The 20,751-nt window shown below is 50.5% G+C and overlaps 1 protein-coding gene across 1 annotated transcript in view; it reads right to left on the bottom strand.

Annotated features, from left to right (window-relative positions):
• EPS15L1 (epidermal growth factor receptor pathway substrate 15 like 1) overlaps window positions 1-20,751 on the bottom strand; it is a 51,187-nt gene that overhangs the window by 4,958 nt on the left and 25,478 nt on the right. The gene's annotated exons all lie outside the window — the stretch shown is intronic.

The raw sequence follows: 20,751 nt of genomic DNA, 5'->3' as shown, positions 1-20,751 counted from the left end.
AGCATCCCCACTGACAGATGGCCATCCAACCTCTATTTAAAGACCTCTAAGGAAGGAGACTCCACCAAACTCCAAGGAAGGAGTGTGTTCCACTGTCGGACATCTCTTACTGGTAGGAAGTTCCTTTTAATATTTAGGTGGAATCGCTTTTCCTGCAGCTGGCCCAACCATTAGTTCCTCCTAGTTCAGTGTTACCCAAGTGCCAAGTGTCACACCTGGGCTCACAAACAGAATAGCCTTCATGGAATGCCACCAAGCAGATCCACCAACCATGGTGCAGGGAAAGGAGGAAGGAAGGGAAGGAGGAAAGGGAAGACACATACATGTGCCTCCATAAGCACACAGAGAAGCCTAGCAGGGTTGATCAGAGCACTTCCCACAACAGGGCAGAACTGTTACAGCACCCAGGGTCAGACAGTGTACCCACAACCCTGAAGGTTGGCACAGATTTGCTCCCTCCACTTCCCTTGCAATCAACAGAGTCAGGCCACTGAGGCAAGTGCCAAGTCTGCCCTGCGATGAATGGTAGCTCCTCTGCAGGGCCTTGACCAAGAAGAACCTACTCTGGCTCGTCCTCCACAGACATTTTAGATGGACAGGTTGCTCACCTGTAATGGTATTTCTTCAAGTGGTCATCTGCGAATTCACACAAATGGGTTTTACTGTGCCTGTGCAGTTAGCTCGGAAACTTATTATGCTTTATTTATATAGTGCTGTAGATTTGCACTTCTAGAATTTCTAGCAAAACTTAGTTTGCAACTTTTTGGTGGTAGCTCCGCCCATCCCATATAATGTCCCTGCTGGACACGCTCTTCTCCAGTTCCAAGTAACCACGCAAAAGCGACAGCAGAAGCAGCAATAATGAGCAGGACACTGAGGGGTGGACAGGCGGGATTTGTGTGAATTCACAGATGACCACTCGAAGAAACACCGTTACAGGTGAGCAACCTGTCCTCCTTCTTCGTGGTCTCTGTGAATCACACAAATGGGTAGACTGACACGCTTAAGTCAGTGTTGGAGGGAGTGTCATGACACCAGGTAGAAGATCAAAGCAATTGTCTTTACTAAACAACAATAAAGTCATGCAGACAAAATGCAATTGCAGTGGCATTTAACACACACACACACACACACAGTGTGAAATAGTTTGTTTTCAAGCCCAAAACTGAAAGGCAACAACTTCAAGTAGTTTAGTTTCAAAAAACAAATGCAATAACCACACACATATGAATCAGTGTATGAATTCAAAAGATAACTAGCTGTTTCAACAAGGTCAAAGACATTCATAACATTAATGCAGAATGGCAATGTGAAGACATGAACATTATGTAGTTCAATTGAAATCAAAGAGAAACAGTGAACTTTGACTGCAAAGACAGGCTTCATGTAACCCAGAAAGCAACACTGTCCTCCGAAAGCTGCATCCTGTCTAGCCCTGGTGTCCAGCCTGTAATGAAAGTCAGAGGCTGGGACCAGACAGCACCCTCCAAGGGCACTCCAGTCAAAAAAGCGGAAGATGCAGCTACCGCCCGCATTGCATGGGCCTGAACCCGAGCTGAAAGAGGTCTACCTGACAGTTCATAGCAGAGGTAGATGGTGCCAGCCACCCATTTGGAAAACCTCTGTACAGTCACAGTTAATCCCTTCTTGGCCTCTGAGTAGCACACAAATAGCCGCTTGGAGCACCTTGAACCCGAGATTCTGTCCAAACAGAAGGCCAACGGAGGGAAGACGTACATCATCTCACCAGACCACTTGAGCTGGAAAGCATCCCCTTGAGAGTCGAGTGACCGGATTCGAGAGCAAAACCTTGGACATTGAGTGTTGACGGGCGAAGCAAAGAGGTGGGTTGTTGGTTCACCCCAGAGTTGGAAGAGAAAGTCTACCGTCTCGGGGTGGAGATGCCACTCGTGGCAAGGGTTGGAGGATCTGCTCAGTTGGTCTGCCAGGTCATTCTTGTCTCCAGGAAAGTGAATGGACTGGAGTAGGATCGTGTTTTGGATGCACCAATCCCAGATGTGCAGTGTTATTTGCAGAAGCGTCTGGGACTTTGTTCCTCCTTGCTTGTTTAGGTAGTACATGACGGTGTACTACGTCAGGAGAAGTACTACCCTGTCGGCAAGGAGATTCTGGGAAAACTTGAGAGCTTTTTCTATGCAAGCATCCAATGCACTTATGTGCAGCTGCTTTTCGGATGGTGACCACCTGTCCTTGACTGTGAAGCCCAAGATGTGGGTGCCCCAACCCTCTAAGGAAGCATCTGTGGCGAGGGTGATCTCCACCTGTGGAGGCAGAAAGGGCATTCTGACGTGGACATTGTCGGGTTTGAGCCACCAGCACAAGGCTCTCTGAACCAGTCTTGGAATGGTGAGGAGCTTGGATGGAGAATCTGACATGGGGTTGAATGCAGAGAGAAACCATGACTGAAGATGCCTGAGGCAAAGTCTTGCCCATGGAGTAACAAAGGTGACTGATGCCATGTGGCCTTATGCGACCTGAACTAGACGTGCTTATATTCGTCTGTGAAGAAGGCAAACCTGAACTGCACGGGAGAGAGCCTGGTATCTGTCTTCTGGGAGACAGGCCATGCATGTCTCTGAGTCTAGTGTTGTCCCAATATGAATCTGACCCGCTTGGACAGGTTCAGATAAGACTTGTCGAGATTGATCATGAGACAAAACAAGTGTAAGAGGTCTAAGGTGAAATGAAAATCTTGAAATAGCTGGTCTCGGGATGGGGCGATGAACAGCCAGTCGTCCAAAAAAGGAAAGACTGTGATCCCCTGCTGGTGCAGATAAGCTACAACCGGTGCTATGCACTTTGTGAACATCCTTGGTGCCGAGGACAGTCTGAAGGGAAGGACTCTGTATTGGAACATCTTTGTACCGATGGCAAAAGCAAGAAAGCACCAATGGCCTTCTAGAATTCCAACATGGAAATAAGCATCCTTCAGGTCGAGTGTTGCGAACCAGCGCCTTTCTGCAAGAGTAGCAGAATGGAAAGTTAGCATTCTAAATCGGCAATAAACAATGAATAAACAATGAAAGTGTTTAATTGATGCAAGTCCAGGATGGGTCACTTTTGGGACCAGAGTCACTTTTGGGAACAGTGAAATAGCGGGAAAAGAAACAGTATCGAGATCGCGATGGATCCATGGGTTCAACAGAGCCTTTTTCCAAGAGTGTGTGCACTTCATCGAGAAGGGTTTCGGAGGGGTTAGTGGGGCGAATCAGTGAACTCAAGGGCATATCCCCTACAGACAATTTTGAGAAGTCAGATGTTATTGAGGCCCAGATGTTAAGATAGGCCCTTAATCTATCTCCAAAGAGGGCAGTGACGAAGTACGCAGCCCCATCTCAGAACCTCCTCTTGCCTTGTTTGGAATTCTTTTTATAGGCCGGTTGGAAGCGGGGCTGAGAAGGCTGGCGACGTCCAGAAGAGGCCGAGGAGGATTGAGACGGCTGACGTTGACGAGGCCTATCTTGGGGTTGGTATGGCCAGTCTTGTTGTTGATAATGAGACTGGTACTGAGGGTACCATGGGGCACTGGTATCCATATCGAGGTCTGGGGTTGCGGTTAGGAGCAGAAGACATGCCATGCTTTCTTGCTGTGGTCTTCATATAGTACCGAAAGTTGAGTTTTTCGTCAGTGTCTTTGTGGAAAAGGCCCAAATCGTCAAATAGCACATCTTCTATCGCAGACATAGCCTTGGGAATGAGGTCTGAGCAGCTGAGCCAAGCGTGTCTTCTAAGGGCTATCGATCCCAATAGAACCTTCGAAGCACAATCAGTTGAGTGTCTCGCGGAGATGATTTGTTGACCGCCAACCAAGTGGCCTTCGGTACAGATCGCTGCAGCAAACCTTTTCCGATCTTCAGGAAGCTCATCTATAAAGGGCTCCACCTTTTCCATCAGGTGCTGTACATAAGCCCCCATACATGCCGCATAGTTGGCAATCTTCATATCACAAGCTGCAGAGGCATAGATTTTTTTGGCCAAGCTGTCCAACTTCTTACTCTCCTTGTCTATGGGGGCGGAAGATGAACAAGGAGTGAAGGCGGTCTGGGAACCTTTCACTATGGCGGAATTAGGCTTGGGATGTTCAAAGAGCCATCCTGGACCGGACAGGGCAGTATGGTACAGGTTTTCTATCTTCCTTAAAGTAGAGGAAATGGAAGCTGGAGTTGCCCAGGACCATTTGGTAATCTTTTCTAAGGACGGTAGATATGTCAATGACGGAGGGGCCGGCATGTACCCATGAATCTGGAGGTTGACTGGGTCAAGAGCATCATCTGCCTGTTGGTTGATCTTCAGTTCAAGGGCTGCAGCCATCCAGATTTCACGGTCCAAAAAGGCTCTGACAACATTAGTAGAGGATGGTGGGTTAGGATCTTCCAGATGCAAGGGAGAACAGGACCTGCCGAGGTCTTCAGAGGATGGAGAGAGAAACGGTCTAGAATAATGATCCAGAGAGCGTTCGGGAAAACCATGTCTTGGTTTCGGAAAGGGCTGATGTCGAGGTGTGTGAGAAGAAATGGAGGCGGCCAGATCACGCAAGATCTGCATCAAGGTGGTCATCTTGGTTGCAGCCGGCTGTATAAGATGCTTACGTAGCTGCCACATGTCCACAGGCAACAAGTAATTTCCCTTCTCAGAATCAAAAATCAAATCAGGGTAATGATCAAGGAGCTCACTGTCGAAGTCATCGTCATCCACCTCCTCTTGAGGCTGGAGGTCATCTGCCTCGGTACCTAGGGCTGCATGGTCCTGTCGAGCCAATGGTTGTTTGACTGGAGACGTTAACATAGGAGGATCAGGATCACGGATCTCTCCCTCAGATTCGGAGCTAGTATTGAGGTGCACCAGGTCAGTGTCGACATCGACCACAACCGGCTGAGTGGATGTAGCTAATATCATCAGGAGGAACACCAGATACCAGGACTGGAAAAACAGAGATGGTGCTGGGCAGTCCACAGCGAGCTTTTGGTACAGGAGAGGCAGAGAGAGCTCTTCTCAAAGACCGGTCTGCCTTGTGGTCTGGAGACCTCTCCTTCTTCCTCTTAGAAGCCTTTTTCGGCTCATCTCCACAGTCTTTGGAGACCTTAGAGTCTTTGGAGACCTTCGAGGATTTTTCCTTGGCCTTTTCCCCTCTTTTGTCAGAGGGTTGGAAGTGGGCTTTATGAGCCTCTGAGGATTTTTGCAGCTGCTCAAACTGAGTCTGCAGAAGTGGAGGCCGCTGCAGGCGGGGGAAGGACTTTTTCATAGAGTGCCACCTTAAGCTTCTGGTCCCTATTTTTGCGGGCCTGAGCAGTCATGGCCTTGCACAAGGGATAGGTCTTGGTGTTGTGTGCCTCCCCAAGGCAGAGGACACAGAAATCGTGTCCATCCGATGTAGGAATCTTGCCTCCACATTTGCCACAACGCTTGAAAGAGGCCATCAGAACAAAGTGAATGAAAGAAGGCTGAGAGGAAGGAGAGAAGTAAATGAAGAAGAAGCAAAGCGGGACGAAGTAGAGAAGAACGAGAAAAAGTAGATGCTTCAGTAGAGGAGCGAAATTAAGTTCAAAAATTACCAAGAAAGCAGAGGCAAACAGTGAAAAGAACTTAGAAAGATAGTAGAGAAATAGTGGCTAAAACAACGAGACTAACCAGAAAGATAACAGGAAAAACAGAGACCAAAGCGGAGACGAAGAGAACAGAAAGGATCCAGGGAAACAGCGGCCAAGACAACGAAAGGAACGGCCGAGACAAGCTAGAAAGACAACGGAGAAAACAGTGGCCAAAGCGGAGACGCAAGGAGCAGAGAAGACCCAGGGAAAGAGTGAGGGAACAGAGGCCGAGACAACGAAAGTACTGAGGCAAGCTAGAAAGACAGCAGAGAAAGCAGTGGCCAAAGCAGAGACGCAAGGAGCAATGAGGACCCAGGGAAACAGCTGGGGAGCAGAGGCCAAGTCAAAGACAGTGAAGAAAACGGAGACCAAAGCGGAGACGCAACGATCGGGGAGGACCCAGGGAATCAGTGAGGGAACAGAAGCCAAGTCAAAGTCAGCGAAGAAAATGGAGGCCAAAGTGGGGATGGAAGGAACGGAGAGGACCCAGGGAAACAGCGAGGGAACAGAAGCCAAGTCAAAGTCAGCGAAGAAAACGGAGACCAAAGCGGAGACGCAAGGATTGGGGAGGACCCAGGGAAACAGCGAGGGAACAGAAGCCAAGTCAAAGTCAGCGAAGAAAACAGAGGCCAAAGCGGGGACGCAAGGAACGGAGAGGACCCAAGGAAACAGCAAGGGAACAGAGGCCAAGACAACAAAGGGAACAGACAAGGCAAACTAGAAAGTTAGCAGGGAAAGCAGAGGCTAAAGCGGGGACGCAAGGAGTGGAGTAAGCCCAGGAAAACAGCGAGGGAGTAGAGGCCAAGACATTGAAAGGAACAGCCGAGGCAAATTAGAAAGACAGTGGAGAAAGCAGAGGACATGACGGAGACGTAAGGAGTGGAAAAAGATCCAGGAAAACAGCGGAAGAACAGAGGTCAAGACAACGAAAGGGGAAGCTGAAGTAAGTCAGAAAGGCAGCTGGGAAAGTATAGGTAAATCAGAAAAGACGGTGGAGAAAGCAAAAGCGGGTGAAGACAGTAGAGGCTGAAGCCAGAGAGTTAAAAGTGAGACTAGACAGAAAAAGACAAAAGCGGCCCTTGCAGAAAACAAAAGCTTGAAAATTAAAATGATCACTAAGAAAACAAAATTCGACTCAGGCCCACAGAGAAGACCATCATTGGAATCAAATCCTAGACAATCAGACCAGACAGTGCTATTGGAAGAATTAAAAGTAATGTATAATGAAATGAAAGAAGATATTAAAGCAATGAAAAGAGACATGACTGCAATGAGAAAGGAGATTAAACAGGAAATAAGGCAAGAAATAAGATTGGAACTGAAAGAGAAAAAAAGTTTTAGGTAAGGCAACAGAAGATATTAGACAGATGGAAAAGAATGTAGAGAAAATTGATGAAAGAACCAACAAAATCAATAAGAGTGTGACGGATATAGAGCAAAGTCATGAGAAAGACTTAGACGAAAGAGCTCTACAGGATTTAAAACAAAGAGAAAACTGTATTAAAGTAAGAAGACTAAAAGAAAAAAGAAAATGAGGGGTCCCACAGGGCTCTGTCCTGGGCCCAGTGTTATTCAACATCTTTATCAATGACCTGGATGACATAATTGGGAGCATACTTATCAAATTTGCAGATGACACCAAATTAGGAGGAGTAGCTAATACTCCAGAGGACAGGATCAGTATTCAAAATGACATGAACAGACTAGAAAGCTGGGCCATAGCTAACAAAATGAACTTCAACACAGAGAAATGTAAGGTACAGAAAAATGAAATGCACAGATATAGGATGGGTGACACCTGGCTGAATGAAACTACATGTGAAAGGGATCTAGGAGTACAAGTAGACCATAAGTTGAACATGAGTCAACAGTGCGATGCGGCAGCTAAAAAGGCCAATGCAATTTTAGGCTGCATCAATAAAAGTATAGTGTCTAGATCAAGAGAAGTAATGGTGTCACTGTATTCTGCTCTGGTCAGGCCCCACCTGGAATATTGTGTCCAGTTCTGGGCGCCACAATTCAAAAAGGACATTGAGAAACTGGAGTGTGTCCAGAGGAGGGCGACTAAAATGGTGAAAGGTCTGGAAACCTTGCTCTATGAGGAACGACTTAGGGAGCTGGGGATGTTTAGCCTGGAGAAAAGAAGGTTAAGAGGTGATATGATAGCCCTGTTTAAATATTTGAAGGGATGTCATACTGAGGAGGGAGCAAGCTTGTTTTCTGCTGCTCCAGAGAACAGGACCCGGAACAATGGATGCAAGCTACAGGAAAAGAGATTCCACCTCAACATTAGGAAGAACTTCCTGTCAGTAAGGGCTGTTCGACAGTGGAACACACTCCCTTGGAGTGTAGTGGAGTCTCCTTCCTTGGAGGTCTTTAAGTAGAGGCTGGATGGCCATCTGCTGGGGATGCTTTGATTTGGATTTCCTGCATGGCAGTGGGTTGGACTGGATGGCCCTTGTGGTCTCTTCGAACTCTATGATTCTATGATTCTATGACTTATATGAATATCTGATACCATATTTGGCTGAATATGTAGGAGCATAAGTAGACCAATTTCAATGGGAAATAAGTAAGATGTTTAGGATTAACTCAAAAATTGAAAAGCAAAAGAAACTCCCACGAGATGTTGTTATCTACAAGGAAAAAAAACCAGGGATGAGATTCTGCAACTAAACTATGAACATAAGTTGGAAGTGGAGGGGGAAGAATTAATCATCTTTAAAGATATCCCCATTAGAATTCTGAAAAAAAGAATAGATTATAAATCCCTAACCAATCTCCTGAAGAGGAATAACATCAATTATAGATGGGAACGTTTAGAGGGACTCTCTTTTAGATTTAACTCAGAAATGTTTAAAATCAATTCTGTGATGAAAATGAAAAACTTTATCAAAAAGTATCATAAAGTATTGGAAAAAAGGTCAGATCACCCAGAAGAAGGTGAAGGAGATCCATCGGATTGGGAAGCCAATCAGAACTGGAGAAGGAGGAGGGGAAAAAACAGAAGAGGAAAAAGGAGAAAAAGATCTGGGGGGAAATAAGTTAGAACTAAGTTAACTGTAAAAAAAAAAAATGCAGAAAATTAAAATACTCTCCTGGAATGTGGGGAAATGAATTCCCCTCAGAAACGTAAAAAGGTTTTCCATTACTTGACAAAACAAAAACTAGATGTTATTAGTTTACAGGAAACTCATATTAATAAGAAAGATACTCGATTATTGAAAAACAGTAAACTTGGAAACGAGTTTATATTGGCTAGCACTCAAAGGAAAAGAGGCGTGGTCATTTATGTAAACAATAAATTTAAAGCTAGAACTCTTCTTTTTGACAAAGACGGAAGATACATTGGTATAGAAATAGATTTTTTGGAAACAAAAACAGTTAATAGTAGGAATCTATGCACCTCTAGACAAAAAAGATGCCTTCTATGCGAAATTGAATCTGGAATTGGGGAAGTACAGTTATGAAAAAACATTGATAATGGGGGACTGGAATGGGGTGATACACCCTGAAATAGATAGAATATCTGAAAAGAAGATAAAAAGGTCACATGGAAGATTGCCTAAAGCTTTTGAGAAATTAGTTGATGAACATGCATTAATAGATGTCTGGAGATTTAAATATAAAGGGGCCAGAGAGTACACTTATTTCTCTGAGAGACATAAAAGCCTATCAAGAATCGATCTATTTATGGCATCTAAATTGTTATGTAAAGATATCCTAGTGATGGACTGCCAACCAAGGACAATCTCAGACCACAACCCCATAGCAATTTCTCTAAAATTAAAACAAGTTGAATTCACCTGGAGATTGAATATCTCTTTATTACAGAAAGAAGAAATATTAAAAAAAGGAAAAGAAACTTTATAACTCTACTTCCAAGAGAACTCAAGAGATAATATTGATACAACTACTGTGTGGGAGGCATCAAAAGTGGTCATTAGGGGATTTTTTATCCAACAAAATTCCATCTTGAAAAAGAAAAAGAAAAAGAAAGAAAGACTTAACGTACTATACCAGAAGCTCCGACAGAAAGAAAAGGAACTACACGATTCAGCTACAAGCAAAATAGTAGGAAAGGAAATTAAGACACTTAAAAAACAAATAGAATATGAAGAAAATGAAGAAATACAAAATAAACTGAGATACATGAAACAAAACTTCTTCGAACAGGCAAATAAACCTGGCCGATGGTTAGCATACAAGATCAAAAAACATAAGGAATGAAATATCATAACAGAAATCAAAACTAAAGAGGCAAAAACTACCATGAATCAAGCCACAATTAAAAAAGAATTTCAGGATTGCTATACCAACTTATATAAAAAACACCACATAATTAAAGGTAAAATAGACAACTTTTTTGGGAAAGTCTGGGAAAGATACCGCTGCTCCCACTGATTGTTTGCTGGTGTGATGTGTTGACCTTCTGGTCAGTTTTTAACTTGTATGTTTGTTTGTTTGTTGTTGTTGTTGTTTTTAAAATATTGCATTGGATTCCTGCCTGAAGGAAGAGGCCCCTCCCTCCTCAACTGTCATCTTGGCCTCAGAGGGAGCCATCAGGCAGACCAGCAACATCTTGGACTGCCTGAAGGAAGAGGCCCCTCCCTCCTCAACTGTCATCTCGGCCTCAGAGGGAGCCATCAGGCAGACCCAGCAACATCAGGGACAGCCTGAAGGAAGAGGCCCCTCCCTCCTCAACTGTCATCTCGGCCTCAGAGGGAGCCATCAGGCAGACCAGCAACATCTTGGACTGCCTGAAGGAAGAGGCCCCTCCCTCCTCAACTGTCATCTTGGCCTCAGAGGGAGCCATCAGGCAGACCCAGCAACATCTTGGACTGCCTGAAGGAAGAGGCCCCTCCCTCCTCAACTGTCATCTTGGCCTCAGAGGGAGCCATCAGGCAGACCAGCAACATCTTGGACTGCCTGAAGGAAGAGGCCCCTCCCTCCTCAACTGTCATCTTGGCCTCAGAGGGAGCCATCAGGCAGACCCAGCAACATCAGGGACTGCCTGAAGGAAGAGGCCCCTCCCTCCTCAACTGTCATCTCGGCCTCAGAGGGAGCCATCAGGCAGACCAGCAACATCTTGGACTGCCTGAAGGAAGAGGCCCCTCCCTCCTCAACTGTCATCTCGGCCTCAGAGGGAGCCATCAGGCAGACCAGCAACATCTTGGACTGCCTGAAGGAAGAGGCCCCTCCCTCCTCAACTGTCATCTTGGCCTCAGAGGGAGCCATCAGGCAGACCAGCAACATCTTGGACTGCCTGAAGGAAGACGCCCCTCCCTCCTCAACTGTCATCTTGGCCTCAGAGGGAGCCATCAGGCAGACCAGCAACATCTTGGACTGCCTGAAGGAAGAGGCCCCTCCCTCCTCAACTGTCATCTCGGCCTCAGAGGGAGCCATCAGGCAGACCCAGCAACATCTTGGACTGCCTGAAGGAAGAGGCCCCTCCCTCCTCAACTGTCATCTCGGCCTCAGAGGGAGCCATCAGGCAGACCCAGCAACATCTTGGACTGCCTGAAGGAAGAGGCCCCTCCCTCCTCAACTGTCATCTCGGCCTCAGAGGGAACCATCAGGCAGACCAGCAACATCTTGGACTGCCTGAAGGAAGAGGCCCCTCCCTCCTCAACTGTCATCTTGGCCTCAGAGGGAGCCATCAGGCAGACCAGCAACATCTTGGACTGCCTGAAGGAAGAGGCCCCTCCCTCCTCAACTGTCATCTCGGCCTCAGAGGGAGCCATCAGGCAGACCCAGCAACATCAGGGACTGCCTGAAGGAAGAGGCCCCTCCCTCCTCAACTGTCATCTCGGCCTCAGAGGGAGCCATCAGGCAGACCAGCAACATCTTGGACTGCCTGAAGGAAGAGGCCCCTCCCTCCTCAACTGTCATCTCGGCCTCAGAGGGAGCCATCAGGCAGACCAGCAACATCTTGGACTGCCTGAAGGAAGAGGCCCCTCCCTCCTCAACTGTCATCTCGGCCTCAGAGGGAGCCATCAGGCAGACCAGCAACATCTTGGACTGCCTGAAGGAAGAGGCCCCTCCCTCCTCAACTGTCATCTCGGCCTCAGAGGGAGCCATCAGGCAGACCCAGCAACATCTTGGACTGCCTGAAGGAAGAGGCCCCTCCCTCCTCAACTGTCATCTCGGCCTCAGAGGGAACCATCAGGCAGACCAGCAACATCTTGGACTGCCTGAAGGAAGAGGCCCCTCCCTCCTCAACTGTCATCTTGGCCTCAGAGGGAGCCATCAGGCAGACCAGCAACATCTTGGACTGCCTGAAGGAAGAGGCCCCTCCCTCCTCAACTGTCATCTCGGCCTCAGAGGGAGCCATCAGGCAGACCCAGCAACATCAGGGACTGCCTGAAGGAAGAGGCCCCTCCCTCCTCAACTGTCATCTCGGCCTCAGAGGGAGCCATCAGGCAGACCAGCAACATCTTGGACTGCCTGAAGGAAGAGGCCCCTCCCTCCTCAACTGTCATCTCGGCCTCAGAGGGAGCCATCAGGCAGACCAGCAACATCTTGGACTGCCTGAAGGAAGAGGCCCCTCCCTCCTCAACTGTCATCTCGGCCTCAGAGGGAGCCATCAGGCAGACCAGCAACATCTTGGACTGCCTGAAGGAAGAGGCCCCTCCCTCCTCAACTGTCATCTCGGCCTCAGAGGGAGCCATCAGGCAGACCAGCAACATCTTGGACTGCCTGAAGGAAGAGGCCCCTCCCTACTCAACTGTCATCTCGGCCTCAGAGGGAGCCATCAGGCAGACCAGCAACATCTTGGACTGCCTGAAGGAAGAGGCCCCTCCCTCCTCAACTGTCATCTCGGCCTCAGAGGGAGAGATCAGGCAGACCCAGCAACATCTTGGACTGCCTGAAGGAAGAGGCCCCTCCCTCCTCAACTGTCATCTCGGCCTCAGAGGGAGCCATCAGGCAGACCAGCAACATCTTGGACTGCCTGAAGGAAGAGGCCCCTCCCTCCTCAACTGTCATCTTGGCCTCAGAGGGAGCCATCAGGCAGACCAGCAACATCTTGGACTGCCTGAAGGAAGAGGCCCCTCCCTCCTCAACTGTCATCTCGGCCTCAGAGGGAGTCATCAGGCAGACCCAGCAACATCTTGGACTGCCTGAAGGAAGAGGCCCCTCCCTCCTCAACTGTCATCTCGGCCTCAGAGGGAGTCATCAGGCAGACCCAGCAACATCAGGGACTGCCTGAAGGAAGAGGCTCCTCCCTCCTCAACTGTCATCTTGGCCTCAGAGGGAGTCATCACGCAGACCCAGCAACATCTTGGACTGCCTAAAGGAAGAGGCCCCTCCCTCCTCAACTGTCATCTTGGCCTCAGAGGGAGTCATCAGGCAGACCCAGCAACATCTTGGACTGCCTGAAGGAAGAGGCCCCTCCCTCCTCAACTGTCATCTCGGCCTCAGAGGGAGTCATCAGGCAGACCCAGCAACATCTTGGACTGCCTGAAGGAAGAGGCCCCTCCCTCCTCAACTGTCATCTCGGCCTCAGAGGGAGCCATCAGGCAGACCAGCAACATCTTGGACTGCCTGAAGGAAGAGGCCCCTCTCTCCTCAACTGTCATCTCGGCCTCAGAGGGAGAGATCAGGCAGACCCAGCAACATCTTGGACTGCCTGAAGGAAGAGGCCCCTCCCTCCTCAACTGTCATCTCGGCCTCAGAGGGAGCCATCAGGCAGACCAGCAACATCTTGGACTGCCTGAAGGAAGAGGCCCCTCCCTCCTCAACTGTCATCTCGGCCTCAGAGGGAGAGATCAGGCAGACCCAGCAACATCTTGGACTGCCTGAAGGAAGAGGCCCCTCCCTCCTCAACTGTCATCTCGGCCTCAGAGGGAGAGATCAGGCAGACCAGCAACATCTTGGACTGCCTGAAGGAAGAGGCCCCTCCCTCCTCAACTGTCATCTCGGCCTCAGAGGGAGCCATCAGGCCGACCCAGCAACATCTTGAACTGCCTGAAGGAAGAGGCCCCCCCTCCTCAACTGTCATCTCGGCCTCAGAGGGAGAGATCAGGCAGACCAGCAACATCTTGGACTGCCTGAAAGAAGAGGCCCCTCCCTCCTCAACTGTCATCTCGGCCTCAGAGGGAGCCATCAGGCAGACCAGCAACATCTTGGACTGCCTGAAGGAAGAGGCCCCTCCCTCCTCAACTGTCATCTTGGCCTCAGAGGGAGAGATCAGGCAGACCCAGCAACATCTTGGACTGCCTGAAGGAAGAGGCCCCTCCCTCCTCAACTGTCATCTCGGCCTGAGAGGGAGCCATTAGGCAGACCCAGCAACATCTTGGACTGCCTGAAGGAAGAGGCCCCTCCCTCCTCAACTGTCATCTCGGCCTCAGAGGGAGTCATCAGGCAGACCAGCAACATCAGGGACAGCCTGAAAGAAGAGGCCCCTCCCTCCTCAACTGTCATCTCGGCCTCAGAGGGAGCCATCAGGCAGACCAGCAACATCTTGGACTGCCTGAAGGAAGACGCCCCTCCCTCCTCAACTGTCATCTTGGCCTCAGAGGGAGAGATCAGGCAGACCCAGCAACATCTTGGACTGCCTGAAGGAAGAGGCCCCTCCCTCCTCAACTGTCATCTCGGCCTGAGAGGGAGCCATTAGGCAGACCCAGCAACATCTTGGACTGCCTGAAGGAAGAGGCCCCTCCCTCCTCAACTGTCATCTCGGCCTCAGAGGGAGTCATCAGGCAGACCAGCAACATCAGGGACAGCCTGAAGGAAGAGGCCCCTCCCTCCTCAACTGTCATCTCGGCCTCAGAGGGAGCCATCAGGCAGACCAGCAACATCTTGGACTGCCTGAAGGAAGAGGCCCCTCCCTCCTCAACTGTCATCTCGGCCTCAGAGGGAGCCATCAGGCAGACCAGCAACATCTTGGACTGCCTGAAGGAAGAGGCCCCTCCCTCCTCAACTGTCATCTCGGCCTCAGAGGGAGTCATCAGGCAGACCCAGCAACATCTTGGACTGCCTGAAGGAAGAGGCCCCTCCCTCCTCAACTGTCATCTCGGCCTCAGAGGGAGTCATCAGGCAGACCCAGCAACATCAGGGACTGCCTGAAGGAAGAGGCTCCTCCCTCCTCAACTGTCATCTTGGCCTCAGAGGGAGTCATCACGCAGACCCAGCAACATCTTGGACTGCCTAAAGGAAGAGGCCCCTCCCTCCTCAACTGTCATCTTGGCCTCAGAGGGAGTCATCAGGCAGACCCAGCAACATCTTGGACTGCCTGAAGGAAGAGGCCCCTCCCTCCTCAACTGTCATCTCGGCCTCAGAGGGAGTCATCAGGCAGACCCAGCAACATCTTGGACTGCCTGAAGGAAGAGGCCCCTCCCTCCTCAACTGTCATCTCGGCCTCAGAGGGAGCCATCAGGCAGACCAGCAACATCTTGGACTGCCTGAAGGAAGAGGCCCCTCTCTCCTCAACTGTCATCTCGGCCTCAGAGGGAGAGATCAGGCAGACCCAGCAACATCTTGGACTGCCTGAAGGAAGAGGCCCCTCCCTCCTCAACTGTCATCTCGGCCTCAGAGGGAGCCATCAGGCAGACCAGCAACATCTTGGACTGCCTGAAGGAAGAGGCCCCTCCCTCCTCAACTGTCATCTCGGCCTCAGAGGGAGAGATCAGGCAGACCCAGCAACATCTTGGACTGCCTGAAGGAAGAGGCCCCTCCCTCCTCAACTGTCATCTCGGCCTCAGAGGGAGAGATCAGGCAGACCAGCAACATCTTGGACTGCCTGAAGGAAGAGGCCCCTCCCTCCTCAACTGTCATCTCGGCCTCAGAGGGAGCCATCAGGCCGACCCAGCAACATCTTGAACTGCCTGAAGGAAGAGGCCCCCCCTCCTCAACTGTCATCTCGGCCTCAGAGGGAGAGATCAGGCAGACCAGCAACATCTTGGACTGCCTGAAAGAAGAGGCCCCTCCCTCCTCAACTGTCATCTCGGCCTCAGAGGGAGCCATCAGGCAGACCAGCAACATCTTGGACTGCCTGAAGGAAGAGGCCCCTCCCTCCTCAACTGTCATCTTGGCCTCAGAGGGAGAGATCAGGCAGACCCAGCAACATCTTGGACTGCCTGAAGGAAGAGGCCCCTCCCTCCTCAACTGTCATCTCGGCCTGAGAGGGAGCCATTAGGCAGACCCAGCAACATCTTGGACTGCCTGAAGGAAGAGGCCCCTCCCTCCTCAACTGTCATCTCGGCCTCAGAGGGAGTCATCAGGCAGACCAGCAACATCAGGGACAGCCTGAAAGAAGAGGCCCCTCCCTCCTCAACTGTCATCTCGGCCTCAGAGGGAGCCATCAGGCAGACCAGCAACATCTTGGACTGCCTGAAGGAAGAGGCCCCTCCCTCCTCAACTGTCATCTTGGCCTCAGAGGGAGAGATCAGGCAGACCCAGCAACATCTTGGACTGCCTGAAGGAAGAGGCCCCTCCCTCCTCAACTGTCATCTCGGCCTGAGAGGGAGCCATTAGGCAGACCCAGCAACATCTTGGACTGCCTGAAGGAAGAGGCCCCTCCCTCCTCAACTGTCATCTCGGCCTCAGAGGGAGTCATCAGGCAGACCAGCAACATCAGGGACAGCCTGAAGGAAGAGGCCCCTCCCTCCTCAACTGTCATCTCGGCCTCAGAGGGAGCCATCAGGCAGACCAGCAACATCTTGGACTGCCTGAAGGAAGAGGCCCCTCCCTCCTCAACTGTCATCTCGGCCTCAGAGGGAGCCATCAGGCAGACCCAGCAACATCTTGGACTGCCTGAAGGAAGAGGCCCCTCCCTCCTCAACTGTCATCTCGGCCTCAGAGGGAGCCATCAGGCAGACCCAGCAACATCTTGGACTGCCTGAAGGAAGAGGCCCCTCCCTCCTCAACTGTCATCTCGGCCTCAGAGGGAGTCATCAGGCAGACCCAACAACATCTTGGACTGCCTGAAGGAAGAGGCCCCTCCCTCCTCAACTGTCATCTCGGCCTCAGAGGGAGCCATCAGGCACACCCAGCAACATCTTGGACTGCCTTGAGGAAGAGGCCCCTCTCTCCTCAACTGTCATCTCGGCCTCAGAGGGAGCCATCAGGCAGACCAGCAACATCTTGGACTGCCTGAAGGAAGAGGCCCCTCCCTCCTCAACTGTCATCTTGGCCTCAGAGGGAGCGATCAGGCAGACCCAGCAACATCTTGGACAGCCTGAAGGAAGAGGCCCCTCCCTCCTCAACTGTCATCTCGGCCTCAGAGGGAGAGATCAGGCAGACCCAGCAACATCTTGGACTGCCTAAAGGAAGAGGCCCCTCCCTCCTCAACTGTCATCTCGGCCTCAGAGGGAGCCATCAGGCAGACCAGCAACATCTTGGACTGCCTGAAGGAAGAGGCTCCTCCCTCCTCAACTGTCATCTTGGCCTCAGAGGGAGCGATCTGGCAGACCAGCAACATCTTGGACTGCCTGAAGGAAGAGGCCCCTCCCTCCTCAACTGTCATCTCGGCCTCAGAGGGAGAGATCAGGCAGACCAGCAACATCTTGGACTGGCTGAAGGAAGAGGCCCCTCCCTCCTCAACTGTTATCTCGGCCTCAGAGGGAGAGATCAGGCAGACCAGCAACATCTTGGACTGCCTGAAGGAAGAGGCCCCTCCCTCCTCAACTGTCATCTCGGCCTCAGAGGGAGCCATCAGGCAGACCAGCAACATCTTGGACTGCCTGAAGGAAGAGGCCCCTCCCTCCTCAACTGTCATCTCGGCCTCAGAGGGAGCCATCACGCAGACCCAGCAACATCTTGGACTGCCTGAAGGAAGAGGCCCCTCCCTCCTCAACTGTCATCTCGGCCTCAGAGGGAGCCATCAGGCAGACCAGCAACATCTTGGACTGCCTGAAGGAAGAGGCCCCTCCCTCCTCAACTGTCATCTCGGCCTCAGAGGGAGCCATCACGCAGACCCAGCAACATCTTGGACTGCCTGAAGGAAGAGGCCCCTCCCTCCTCAATTGTCATCTCGGCCTCAGAGGGAGCCATCACGCAGACCCAGCAACATCTTGGACTGCCTGAAGGAAGAGGCCCCTCCCTCCTCAACTGTCATCTCGGCCTCAGAGGGAGCCATCAGGCAGACCAGCAACATCTTGGACTGCCTGAAGGAAGAGGCCCCTCCCTCCTCAACTGTCATCTCGGCCTCAGAGGGAGTCATCACGCAGACCCAGCAACATCTTGGACTGCCTGAAGGAAGAGGCCCCTCCCTCCTCAACTGTCATCTTGGCCTCAGAGGGAGAGATCAGGCAGACCCAGCAACATCTTGGACTGCCTGAAGGAAGAGGCTCCTCCCTCCTCAACTGTCATCTCGGCCTCAGAGGGAGCCATCAGGCAGACCCAGCAACATCTTGGACTGCCTGAAGGAAGAGGCCCCTCCCTCCTCAACTGTCATCTCGGCCTCAGAGGGAGCCATCACGCAGACCCAGCAACATCTTGGACTGCCTGAAGGAAGAGGCCCCTCCCTCCTCAACTGTCATCTTGGCCTCAGAGGGAGCCATCAGGCAGACCCAGCAACATCTTGGACTGCCTGAAGGAAGAGGCCCCTCCCTCCTCAACTGTCATCTTGGCCTCAGAGGGAGAGATCAGGCAGACCCAGCAACATCTTGGACTGCCTGAAGGAAGAGGCTCCTCCCTCCTCAACTGTCATCTCGGCCTCAGAGGGAGCCATCAGGCAGACCCAGCAACATCTTGGACTGCCTGAAGGACGAGGCCCCTCCCTCCTCAACTGTCATCTTGGCCTCAGAGGGAGAGATCAGGCAGACCCAGCAACATCTTGGACTGCCTGAAGGAAGAGGCCCCTCCCTCCTCAACTGTCATCTCGGCCTCAGAGGGAGCCATCAGGCAGACCAGCAACATCAGGGACTGCCTGAAGGAAGAGGCCCCTCCCTCCTCAACTGTCATCTCGGCCTCAGAGGGAGCCATCAGGCAGACCCAGCAACATCTTGGACTGCCTGAAGGAAGAGGCCCCTCCCTCTTCAACTGTCATCTCGGCCTCAGAGGGAGCCATCAGGCAGACCAGCAACATCAGGGACTGCCTGAAGGAAGAGGCCCCTCCCTCCTCAACTGTCATCTCGGCCTCAGAGGGAGCCATCAGGCAGACCCAGCAACATCTTGGACTGCCTGAAGGAAGAGGCCCCTCCCTCCTCAACTGTCATCTCGGCCTCAGAGGGAGCCATCAGGCAGACCCAGGAACATCTTGGACTGCCTGAAGGAAGAGGCCCCTCCCTCCTCAACTGTCATCTTGGCCTCAGAGGGAGCCATCAGGCAGACCCAGCAACATCTTGGACAGCCTGAAGGAAGAGGCCCCTCCCTCCTCAACTGTCATCTTGGCCTCAGAGGGAGCCATCAGGCAGACCCAGCAACATCTTGGACAGCCTGAAGGAAGAGGCCCCTCCCTCCTCAACTGTCATCTTGGCCTCAGAGGGAGCCATCAGGCAGACCAGCAACATCTTGGACTGACTGAAGGAAGAGGCCCCTCCCTCCTCAACTGTCATCTCGGCCTCAGAGGGAGCCATCAGGCAGACCCAGCAACATCAGGGACTGCCTGAAGGACGAGACTTCTCCCTCCTTTAACTGTCACCTTATATTTTTATTGTATTGCAATTTTTACTGTACACCGCTATGATCATTGCGGAATAGCGGTCTATAAATAAAATGTATTATTATTATTATTATTATTATTTAATACTTTTTTAAGGAGGGGAGTGTACCAGGGATTTTATGTTTTGTATTTTTAACTTTGTTAGCTGCCCCGATTGTTCTCAGAGGGGCGGGATACAAATAAATTTTATTATTATTATTATTATTGGAAAAAGCTGACCTAACCCCCTTTAATGAACAGCAGAGGAACATACTGAATGGCCCAATCACTATAATGCAGTGCTTCTCTATTATTTTCTGTCATGCCCCCCCCTAGGAAGAAGAAAACATTTCGCGCCCCCGCGCAACTGTAAATAGTATCATTTGTCTATAAAATTGTTATAAGTATACCTCTGCATAACAGAGCCTCGTGCCCCCCTTTACGGAGCCTCGCGCCCCCCCTGGAAGGCCTGCCTCACTATTTGAGAAAGGCTGCTATAATGGAAATTATAGAGGCAATAAGAAAAGGAAAAAAGGAAAAAAAACCTGGCCTGGATGGATTCCCAATAGAATACTGTCAAAAATTTGAGGAGGAACTGTTGTTGTCTCTCAAATCAACCTTTAACGAAATTGGAGTGAACAAATTTCCTGAAACTTGGAAGCGTGATAACCTCTCCCTTTTGCTAAAAGAAAATAGAGATCCTACAGATACTAAAAGCTACCGCCCAATATCCCTCCTGAACGCGGACTATAAAATATTCACCACAATCTTAGCCTAAAGGCTAAAGAGAGTCCTTAAAACTTGGATACAAGAAGATCAAGCAGGGTTTCTCCCTCAATGGCAGATCAAGGACAACATCTGGATCATCACTGACACAACTGAACACTTCGAAAGCCATAATGAGAAAAAGTTAACACTTGTTTTTATAGACTTAGAAAAGGCTTTCGATAGTGTCAGATGGGATATATTGTTTAATATGTTGGAAAAAGTAAATGTTGGTTCTAATGTTCTTAAATGAGTTCGGGAAATTTATAATGACCAAAGAGCTAAGTTGATTATTAACCAGGGAAAATCAGACGAATTCAGAATAGCTAAAGGAACCCGGCAGGGGTGTCCACTATCCCAACTTTTATATACCAACTTCCAGAGCCTTCCAGAACAGTCCGGCCAGAGAGAGGAGAAGGAGAGGAGCTGCTTGGTTTTAGTTTTCTTTAACTCAACAACCCTGCTCAAGTGGCATCAGGTTAGAATCAGATATTGAAACAGAACCTTCCCTTTAAGTGTAAGATAGCAGCCAGTACATTCCTTTAAAGAAGTATTCCCAGTAGATTGACTGTTATACTCATTACTAAAGACTTTGCAGTATGGACAACGAGGGATCTGCTGCAGTCACCTGCAACTCTTGTGGGATGTTTCTCTTCTTGCCTACAGAAGTGGAGAACTTCACATGCACCAAGTGCAAGTTGGTAGCACTCTTGGAGGAGAAAGTGCAGCAGCTGGAGTCCAGAGTAGCTACACTTCAGCAGATTAGGGAACAAGAGGATTTCCTGGACACAA

Source organism: Sceloporus occidentalis, unplaced genomic scaffold, assembly GCF_023333645.1.
Source record: "Sceloporus occidentalis isolate IW3139 unplaced genomic scaffold, rSceOcc1.0.p SCAF_91, whole genome shotgun sequence".
Classification (NCBI taxonomy): domain Eukaryota; kingdom Metazoa; phylum Chordata; class Lepidosauria; order Squamata; family Phrynosomatidae; genus Sceloporus; species Sceloporus occidentalis.
The sequence above is the reverse complement of the archived record's forward strand: the minus strand, read 5'-3'. Positions and strand labels throughout refer to the sequence as shown.